This window comes from Neltuma alba, unplaced genomic scaffold (genome assembly GCF_004799145.2).
Source record: "Neltuma alba isolate B1F8T4 unplaced genomic scaffold, ASM479914v2 tig00011931_pilon, whole genome shotgun sequence".
NCBI classification, from domain to species: domain Eukaryota; kingdom Viridiplantae; phylum Streptophyta; class Magnoliopsida; order Fabales; family Fabaceae; genus Neltuma; species Neltuma alba.
Window position 1 is genome coordinate 44,621 of NW_021636519.1, and position 12,103 is coordinate 56,723.

Genomic DNA, 12,103 nt, shown 5'->3' on the forward strand with positions numbered 1-12,103 from the left:
ATTCAGTGTCCAACATTACAATGATGATCATAGTATCAAGCATATCTCATTATTTAGAATACATAAAGAAGCTTAAGGTTCTTCATAATCTTACGCAAAAAGCATATATCCTGCCCCACAAAGGTCAGAGGATTTTTCCGATCATTATCCACCTAAACAGGATTATTATTCACTAAAATCTTGTGAGCATAGATAAAAATTTCAAGCGAGTTGCACATGATGGTGCATTTGTTTAAATGAATACCTTGTGCCACTTTGATTTTTCGTTCAGTCAAAGCCAAACCGCCTAAAGAGAGAGGAGAGAGAATCAACACAAAACAGAAAATAAGCAGTAAGAATGACCGTTGCCATACCATAGGTAAACTATGTTGCTTTATAACCTGCAATTCCTGGTTACAATTGTTGGTTGTGACAGTTAGGGGACATGCAAAACAGGAGTCATATCAGCAAAAATAAATCAACAAAATCAATGTCAAGTACTTGAAAAATATGAACAAATAAGAAAATATGGCTTGATCAATGAGTATAGTGGCCAAAAAACTAGATAAAATCTTGAATACATGTTAAAGGGAACATGTTAATGAATCAAACCGTATATCACCACTTGGTAATTAAACAAGCGGCTGCTGAATTGACTGAATAAAACCCCACAAGCCCGGCGAGTTCTACACTCTTGCACCTTAAATTCATTTTGGATTGGTAGATTCCCACACTAAACGCTAAATCTTTTTCAAAATTTCAATGCCAAAGTTCTAAACTTAGATCAGTATATCCAAATGCTTCTACTGGACCTTCGAATTATGTATGTATATGTAGGTTACATAGGATGCACAATCACCCAACAGGACGGGCAGTCATAAGAGGTTAGAATGTAATATTACGTTACACCTCCTCCAAAGCATGGCCAAATTATATTCAATAACTATAATATGAAAATAACAAAATTAATGGATGAGAAGAAGAAGCTTCAGAATTCAGAGGGCTCTAGCAAATTAAAAGCGGAGCTCCAGTGTGGCTAAAAGCAGAAAGGGAAAAAGACATCAAACTATTCAAGCACACAAAAGCTGTATTTTCTATTAGGGCAAGATGACCAAAGCACACCAATTCAATTCAGTAAATTAGCTCATGTCTAAAATTTATGGAGAGTAATTTATTGATGATTGAAAAATTATTCTAAAAGAATTTACTTGTAGGTCTTCAAAGCATTTAACTTTGGGTTTTGGTGGTAGGAGAAATCTATCCAATGGATCTACAACTCTGCTCTTCCTGGGCTGTTACTCCTTGTTCTACACCATCTGATCCAGCCACAACATCAACTTGCATAGTATGAATGGCTCAGAAAATTGAGGAGTGTTGACTGCTAGGTGTCAAAACCTAAATAGATCATGATGATGCTCCATCTAGCAAATCACCTACAAAACCACATATTAGAAAGTTTTTTTTAGGGGAAAAAGCAGCGGACCAAGAGTTAACAAGATAATCACAAGAAGAAAAACAAAACAATATGAAAGTTCAAATTCTTCTGCAATAATGGTTAATGAGCCACTCTGGAAAATCTGATTTCCTATTCTGAAGATTTTGTCGAAGAAATCGAATACTGTGCTAGAAAATGGAAAAAGGAAGTTGGTTTGCAAGTCTATTGATAAAAGAAAAGAAAAGGTAAAAAGTAAAACCAAATATTCAAACAACCTTCAAACTTTCAAATATGGAAATCTATACACCATGACTTGCAACTACATACAGAATGTTAGCATCGAGAACAAATGCTAATCACTAAATCAGCTTAGCCCACAAGAACACAGAAGTGGGTCATGGACTTGGAGGTTTTGTACAACTTTTTGTTTTTTGGCATCGGAGGTTTTATAGACTCTAATCCAGAGCCAGCTGATATTGAAACAACTTAGCCAGCTCTTTACTGCATTGATTTTAAAGTCCACAGCACAAGCCCGGAGCCTTTAGATTATGTTTAAGAAGGGATGAGAATTTCAGATACTGCTGATTAAGTTCCTTAATTAACTTTGATAATACATAATATGCTTAATTTTCATAGAGTATAAGATCTCAACAAGCAGGGACATCAACATTTTCTTGTAGAACTCCATTTAAGAAGGCATTATTAATGCCAATAGCAAGCACAAACCTCAGTGAAGATGTTTTTAAGACTGGGCTAAATGTTTCATCAAATTCAATCCCTGGATTTTGTTGAAAGCCTTTCGCACCTCGTCTGGCTTTGTGCTTTATTTTGAGAGCCATCTGGCTTCTCCTTTAAGCCTAAACACCCTTTTACAATCAAGCACGTTGCCTTGCCCTGTGTAAGGTACAGTTAACCATGTTCTGTTTTTTTAATCAGATCGCTATATTTGGCCTCTTTCGTAGGTTGTCTCCACTGTTCTGACTTGAGAGCTTCTTCGATCCTGCGCGGTTCCTTGGATTCATCTATTACCATAGCTGCACCAGCACAAAGTAATTAATGTATGTTTGCTTATTTCAATCTTATGCTTGCTGCTCTGTTATTTTCTGTGTTGACGATGAGACAGTATCAACAGTGGAGTGACCATGTGGAATCCTTCATCGTTCAAAGGGCTATATTGAATTCTTCGTTCGAGATGCAAAGACGAAATAATTGGTTTGAGCTAGACACACCTTTGGATGAACTAGTTCATCAGGTGCAGCTTTTTTTGGTTGTTTAGTTAAGAACCAACTAAACAGAAAATTGATTATTTAATTTTATACTTATGCCATTCTCAGCTTTATTAATTCTTCTTCGTTCCAAAATCACTTTTTCAGAATCTTATCAACTAGACTAGAGCTGGTGTTTAGAAAATGATCAACACATTAAATTCAAAAGGGATGATTTTGAGAAGATGTTGGTCTCGAATTGTCAAAGATTAATTTATCATGATCAGTAAAATCAGAAAGAATTAGCATATAAATAGAAAGTGATTTAGTCTGTAGAAATGAAGTTGGCGATTGTTCTCTGTTATGACGGGAAGATAAGCTACGCAGAACCGAATTATACAGCGTTCTCTTGCATTGGTTGAATTCCCATTTCTAGTATTATAAACATCAAATAAATATATTTTGCCCAACGAAATATATATATGCAGTTTTTTTTTAATATAATCCATATGAATGTTTACGTCTAGTTTTTTTGTTTTTTTTTTGGGTATAACTTAGTATATTCTCAAATCATTTTAGACTTGAGACTAATTTTGTTAAGTTGAGAATGTTAAGACTAAAGCCCTCTCAACAAGTATGTTTTCAATATTCGAGCTTATATTTTTCTTTTTATAAAACTATTTACTATCTCAACTAACATATCTAGTTGATAATGTTTACTTCTAGTTGCAAAGTCCCAGGAAGAGTAAAATATGGGCTGATGGGCTGAGATATCGTAGTATGGCGCTTTGGCAAGAACTGCCTCTACAGATCAGACCTGGGGCTGTATATGGTACAATTAACCCTGTTTTGTTTCCTTTTTTGTTGTTTGTTTGTTTTTTTTTTTTGGTGACAACCATGTTTTGGCTTTTACATTTTAAGCAGAGCATTACATTCTTTCCTTGCTGCAGACCACGCCAGCGTTGCATTTGATGGAGACAAAAAATTTCCTTTTGCGAAAGCTACCTTACCTTGCTATAAACTCTCAATTTTCCAATAATATGATGTTAATCTCTAGTAAATACTTTTTGAAGATTTCTTTACCATTTGACCAAGATAAGACCATCAAAAACTCACATTTATTCGGAATAATTCCCCTATATTTCTCAGATTTAAATTTGATCTCTAAATATTTTTTTCCTCACATTTTTGAAGAAAATGCCTTATTCTCGGTAAAATTCACTTAAAATATTATTTAAAATAAATCCTCCCTTTCTTTCTTGGTATAAATTCGCATTGATCTTAAAATAATTTTTTCCTATTTTTGCCCAGTTATTTGGGACTTCCAGGTATTTTTCATATTTAAATTTGGCTAATTGTACTTTATTTAGCCAAAATTCAATGATTATTTAAAAAATCCATTTTGAGATATTTTTCCATTTATACTTTAATTAAATCTCAAATATAATATGGGTATTTATTCTCTCCGAGGATTTTCCTATAATTAACCAGCAATCAAAAATTGTTTTCCCTCGAGTCGGAACGGTAATTATGCAATCCTCCTTTGACATGTCCGCTATTTTATTTAACCCGTAGTTAACTTTTAATCATGCGTCTAGCATTTATTGCAAGGCCGAATATTATAAAAAGTACTTAGGTTTGCACTATGTATGATACTTAATATAAGATCTAGTTAATTAATTTAGAGAGATTAAGAAAACTAGTTAAAAGTTAGTTATTTGTAATAAATAGATGTTATCTTTCCTAGAATAACCTTACTAATCGTACCTATTAGTTAGAACTATCATTTGATAAAAATTTTAACATGTATAACTACTATAAAACTACTTTATAAAAAATAAATAAATATAAAAAATAAAATGAATTTGGGGTTTTATATTTAAAATCAAATTAAAAATTATTGTTTTGGAAATAATTGCACTACTATTGCTTTGTATTATATTTCTCACCCATCTCTGCGTGAAAACATATTATTATATTAAGGATCGGAGATAGTATTATTGTAGGGTCTATATTAAATTACCCATATGCCAAAATTAAGTTCTTATCACATATGAAGTGTTCACGCCACTAATCTTAGAAGTTGAAAAGTTTTGCTGACCTATTGATTACAGAGAACGTTATGTTTAAGGACCAAATTAACAAATTTTTTAGTCCTTAAAGATCTCAAATATGTAGAATCATTACGAAGGGAAATGGCCTTGTTTATGAAATCAAGTAATGTATGAAAGACCAAACTGTCCTTGCGTTTAAAAATGGAAGCGGTAGATATCAATTCTTGCAGAAGTACCCACGCTAAATAATGGAAGCTAGAATTCTATAAATTTTTATTGTCACTGTTAAATGAGGGAATTGTCATGATTGCCAATTTTCCTCAGATTTATTTCTAATTGAGGCTTTGATCCTTCTGTTAAAATCATGTGGCAACAGCATCTGGTGAAGTGAGCCATGACTTAGACCCCCACCTGACAATCCAGGGTAACTATGAAGTTCCGGTTAAAAAAAAAAAAAAAGGTAAGCAGGTAACAATGAAGTTGTCCGGTCAAAAAAAAAACAATGAAGTTGGATGCTTTTTTTTTTTTTTGAGATATATATATAATAGCTTTTGACTGACTTTGGAGCAAGATTTACGGGATGACTTCTCAGTAATCAAAATGCTCTCTTTCTACCTATAAGAATTAAGTCTAACGTTAGTTTTACGTAACGTGAGAAACTAATATTTAAATTTTTCTTGAAAGAGGTAGTCACATTTAATGTCTGATAGTATTTCGAATAAGATTATTTTTAATAAGAGAATACTTATGATTTTAAAAAAAAACTCTCTTTCTGGATGGAAAGACGAGGGATTACAGAGTAAATGAGGTATTTCTCAATTTAATCTTTGCAAAAATTGCCTTCGTCGCTTGGTACTTCACAAAAAGGGAAATAACTAATGTATGAGCCTATGAGGTGAGGGTGCTGAATTGAAAATAAACAAAGATGAATCTGAGCGTGCAAGTAGCTGGCACACACTCGTGTGAATCCAAACTGAGCAACATGAGGTCTTTTCTTACCCTAGAGGAAAATTAATTAAAATTTTTATTTAAAAAAGTAAAATAAAAGGAGTAATAAAAAATAATAAAAAACTTTTAACTTCATATTTTTAATTTTTTAAATTAAACTTATTAAATTTTTTTCTCTTCCCTCAATTTTTCTCTTATCAAACAGACCCAAAATGAAAGAATTTGGACTGAAATCGCCTTGAGTAATCCTTTTGCCCGTTGGATGCCCTGCTTTTTCTTGCTTTTTCCTTTTCTGACTACTCTCAGTCTCACATGCCTCTCGTGCCAGGCTGCCACTAAGGACACTGACAAAATAAGGACAACCAAAACCTGCACCCAGGAGGACCCATCAACTCCTTTGAAAACCACGCAGTTTAATCCGAGCATATTTTTCCCCCTTCTTTGCACTCCCGCTCTTCTCTCTTTCCTCCTCCCTCGTGTGCCTCACTCCGTATGTTCAGACCTGAGTACCTGACTATCCTTGGAGCCATCTTCAAACCCCTTCGTCTTCCGTTACAAGAAGCAATGCTGGCAAAGGCATAAAATTGTGTTTTATCTGCAGCAATTGGTGCAAGTGAGGGGCAAAGGGAGAAAGAGAGGAGGGCAGAGAAGGAAAAATTGCTCAGATTGGTATTGGCCCACTTAAATTCAAACAACGTCGATTTGAGGGATGAGTTTTAAGTGCTCATTAATGCCCTGAGCAGGTTCCTATCCTCTCTCATGATTCATGAACCATTTTATCTTTACCATTTTTTTCCGCCATAATCATTTGAGTTTGGTGGGCTAAAAATTTTGTAACAAAGAAATAAAATGTTGAATTTGCACGGATGACACCTTTGATTGTAACATTTTCCGGAAACCCAATTTTCAGCTAAGGTCGATTTTCTAGCGCATAAGGCAAAATAGATTCTAAGTGCGTCATCCATCAAATCACAGAGTTATTTGAATAATTAAGGACTTGTTTGGAGCTTTGTTGAAAACGAATTTTCAAATAAGTTTACGAAAGTCGAAATAAAACTTTTTTCATATATTTACATTGTATTCCGTAAATAATATTTGAAAAACTATTTATAAGTCCATTCAAACAAACTGTAAGCCAGTGTTGAGTATTTGGTTTTACCATATGTTTATCCATTTTGTCACTGTTACGTCATTAAACCAATGCACACGGATTGACCAACAAGTATCAATACTCATTAAATCAGCTTTTTAACAATTATTTCGACCATAACTTTAATCAGCATTATTAATGACATTAACAATGCTTTTACCGAGTTTCATTATTCCATTAATGTCATTTACAATATTTTTTTTACAGTTTCGACACTTGAAAAAAATCAAAGTAAATAATTAATATGTAAAATATAATCAAATTATTACAACTAAAAAAAAATTAGATTTGATCAAATTATCACCATTCAAAATAATTAATCAATGTAAAATTTACAATTTATGATAATTAAACACAGAACGGTTGTTATAAATCTGTTCCTTATTTATTCAATATCCCTTGCGTACAATGGCCCACAACAGCAACAACAAAAGCTCCCTCACGTCTCCCAGTCCCCAGTGTGAAATAGAGGTGTTCAATTTGTCCCGTTCCGGTCGTCCCGTCCCGGTTCCGGTGAGTTCGGGACGGGACGGGACGGGACGGGACAAAAAAAATTTCGGGACGGGACAAGTACGGGACGGGACGGGACAGTGACCGGCACGGGACGGGACATGGGACGGGGTTGTCCCGTCCCGTCCCGTCCCGGGATATTTTTTAAAAAAAATATTATTTATTAATAATTATTATTAGATTATTCAATTTACTTATTAATAATAATAATTATTTTTATAGTGATTTTTAACTCTTAAGTTGTAATATTATCTCAACAATATCTCCTTCCTCAATAAAATAATTCATAAATCCATTATATAATGTTTCTTTTATCGTATTTTTTTTACAGTATGTTTTACACCTTTTTTATACTATATAATTGAGTTTTCTACATAATATTTTTTATAATGTTTTTATCTTTAGAAGCCTAACAAAAAATAAGCATTATAACATAAAAAATTTCATATAAAAAATTATAGTTTTTTTTTAAAAAAAAAAAGGGGGAGTGGAACAGGACGGGACACGGGACTAAAATCCTGTCCCGTCCCTGTTCACCGGGACGAGCCTGTCCCGGTTCCGTCCCGTCCCGTGAACACCCCTAGTGTGAACATTGAAATAAAAGCCGTTTCCTCTGCTTCCCCCACCCTCACCGCCCTCACATGCGACATACTGACATGTCTCTCCTGCCACTAAGGACACTGGCCAAATAAAGGCAACCCTAAACCTGCCCCACTCAATCATGGTTCACCAGCTACCTTATCATTTTTACTTTATTTGAATTAAAGAAAATCTAAAAAAAAACAGTTGAAATTTAAAATTTAAAATTATTACAAAATATATATTATTTATTTTTTTAATTATAATTATTTTATTTATGAATATTAGTAATTAATACTAATTTAAAATTTTAAAATTTAATAGTATTTTTTTAATTTTTTTAAGAATAAATGGATGTCTAGATTATATACGACGTGATATGAATATATGATATTGATATCCCCATACACTATGCCTTTTATACTCCTTTTCCCTATTCTCAGCGTTCCATTCACTCCTTTCCTCCTCAATTTTTGAATTTTTGAATTACTACTTTCAGTTTTTAATATTAAATTTAATTAACTGGTTTTAAAATATTAAGAAAGTTAATAAATTAATTTAAAGTATTTATATTTATTATTTTCTTTTAAACTAATTTGTTTCACTTATAAATTGATTAAAATATAATAATACACACAAATATTTTAGAGAGATCATGTTAAATATACTATAATTAAACAATTTAGTAATTTTCTTATTTTTTTAAATTAATCAACTAGATCTTATATTTAAGATAAAATGTAGTAATTTGGTAGGAGTGATTTTATGATATATGACAGCTTTTCACTTACTTGGAGGAAGATTCACATGATGGATCCTAGAATCAAAATGCTTTGTTTTGAATGAAGAAAGAACGAGGGATTATAGATTAATAAGTACCATTTTGATCATTTTTATTGTCATTTGGAGGAGTTTCTCACTTAAATACATAAAATCTTTTGCTTTTGTCCTTATTAAATAACTAGTATGAGCAAAATTGAAAATAAAATATTAAAAAGATTACAAATAACAAATAAAAAGGACCACTTCTCTTATAAGTGACAAATTAATAATAAGGACTAGAGTGGCATTTCTCAATATGGTCTTTCTGAAAATTGCCCTCGTAGCTAAGGGCAATTCTAAATTTTGTCGCTTATATTTTGTCACTTATAAACGTTGTCTTCTTAGTTATACTTTTAAGATACAGATATTTCCCAATCAAGTCCTTTAAGTAAAACTATCATAAATAATGGTCCCTCACATATGTGTACAACTGAATTTGATAGGAAAACGAGATATTCGATAACAAATGGATTTATTTAAGGAAACAATTTTAGAAATAATCAAAATTGAGGAACAACTTATGTAGGAGGTGAGGAGTGAGGACTGATGAATTGTAAAATAAGCAGGGAGATGGATTTTACAAAGTGATTATATAATACTACCCCCAGTTATCAATATAAAAGTTAATTGGAGGGTTAGAAATATAAGATTTTAATTTATTATCTCCTAAATTATAATATTTTCTCTAACAAGGTTTTAACAAAAAGGTAATCCCAATGCACATGAGTAAATAGAACAGTTTAGAAAAAAAAACACATATATTATAACTAATTAAACTTAATTTTTTAATCCCTTCAAATTAATTATGTAGTTCTTATATTAAGGGGAATAGGTGATAATAATCTCGGACCAGTGCGCAATACGGTTGTTTCTCACTTTCTGGGGTGGTTCCCTTCAAAAGGGAGGCAGCGCTTTCATGCAATGAGCTATCGTAGGAACCAGCAAAAGCATGAACTCCCGGAATCACCAATCATAACACAGTTTAAAAGAAAAATATAGTGTTGCAATAAAGCATACAGGAAGTCTTTTCTCGGTCTTCCACTAATGCTCAGCGGATTCACACGGCCCTTTTGTCACTTTCAGACCCCACAAAGCCAGTCTTTCCATCTCTCTCTCAAAAAGCCAAATTGAAACGAAGGGAACAAGTAATAACAACGAAAGACAATGGAGTCTTCTCTTTCTTGGACCTTGTAAAAACAATGAAGTCTTCGCCTCCTGTCTTTGTGGCAAAAAGACTACCATATACAAAAATCATCCTTAACCCTGCAAAAATAATAATTGAAAGAAATTAGAAATATTAATTTTAGTTATTGATGAATGGTAAATATCAAAATTTTTAATATTGATATACCTTATTATTATTACAATCAAACTATTATTGCATTTTCTTATATTTTGTTATTAATGATTATTAATATTGTTATATTTATTATTTTTATTTAAAGTATATTATCTTAATATGACGGTTTGATTCTGAGTTGACCCCGAGTTGACCCATTGACCATTGAACCATTGTTTCAACTTGTTAGTGTCTAGTTCGGTTTTTTGTCCTTTGATTTTTTTTCTCTTAATAAATCTTTAATTTTGCTATATTAATATTGTTAACTCTTGCATAAAAACTAAAAATGCTAATAGAACAAAGTTATAAGAGCTACTATTACTAAAAAAATAAAATTAAAAGATTTAATTAAGAGAAAAAATATATAGGTATGAAATTAAAAATTGAGAGAAAGTATAAATACTTCTAATATAGTTTTCCCCATTATTATTTAAATATGAGAAATAAAATTAAGTTAAGAAAACTGAGTTAAACTGACCAAAAAAAATTAAATTAAGAAAACATATGTATATAATGCAGAAACGAGTTTGATAAATAACGAGTTCTTCAGAATTTTAAGCTCACATATACGGTGAAGGATTTTAAAGTGTAGTATTTTGATAAATTCTTTCTTTCATATAGAGTTGTGATAATTCATTTTACTGTTCATAGCATCCCCGTATATTGGCCCCGTTTATTTTCAAGTAATCGCTCAGCGATTCCACCTTGGAGCGCCCCCCGAGCGGAACTCACTTGCTCCAGGAGCGCGTGCGATTTCCATCGATGCCTTTTGTTTTGTTTCTTTTGTATTTTGGTGATAGTAGGGAAACCCAAGACCCGAATCAAGAAAGACGACACCAACAAAAACTAACATCCTTAGCCCGTGTCTCGCCTGATCATCTGTCGACGCCATTTTGTTATTATTCTTAATATGAAATTCAGTTATTAATTTAAAGAGATTTAAAAAACTAAATAAATTATTTTAAAATGTTATATTATTGTTTTTTTAAAAATTAATATGTCTAGTTTATAAACTGATATACTACCTTCGGTTCTAATTATAAGACGTCATTTATAGTCTACAAATAAGGCCTAATAATTAGGATCGAAGGTAGTATAATCTAATAATATGTACAATAATTTTTTTTTTGGTAAATAATGCAGAAGCCCATTTTATTGCTTACTCAGAACGGAACGTGGGTAATTAAATAATTTTTAATTTTTTGGTTTCTTAAATTAGTTAATTAAGGCAGCAGTTTAAAAAAGAGTTTCAACACTCTTTAGAAAAAATGACACGCAAATAATTCTCCTAAACCGTACAACGTGTTTTTCCTTCCTAATAATAATACTACTACTACTAGGAGGCGCACGGTGTCTGAACCGAACTGCATTGACTTGAATGTCATCTAAACTAGAGACTTTGCAGCGACTCCTCCCAAGTAAAGCTTCAGATCTGCTTCTTCTTCTTCTCCATAGTTTCACAAATCTCCTACTCCCTTCTGCTAATTTCTACTACTTTCTCAGCTACTTCTTTTCCTTGCAATTTTCATTGTGTTATATTTTCCACTTTCTGATTCCTTTTCCTTCTCTTTTCTGGACCAAAAAAAGGAAAAAAAAATCCTGAATTTACTGCTTTTCCAACTTTAGCTTGCACTTGAGTCTTCTTCCATAGTTTCACTTTTCATATCATTCCCTGCTAGTTCCTTCTTTATTATTACTTAATTTCTCAGCTTGCTCTGTAACGTCTTTTTGGCACTTTGTTTTGCTCGAATTTCCTTATTTCTGTTTTCTCACCAACATTTAAAGAATTATTTTAGAAAAAAATCTGAATTTCCTTGTTTTGCATTTTTTGCTGGCACTTCTATGTTGTTGTGATCATTTTTAACTTTATTTTTTTTTCAAGAAGAAAAAATCCTAAAAACTAATTAAAAAACAGGCTCCTTCAATTTGTGACTGCTCATATATCTCTTAAAAAAAAGAAGAAGACTAGTTTAGTTGATGTTGTTTTCCCTGTTTGATTTTGCAAGTTCATCATCTTTCTTCAAAAACTTTTAGATTTTATCGTTTTCTTCAATTCCTGTGAAGCATCTGCTTGTAAAAGTT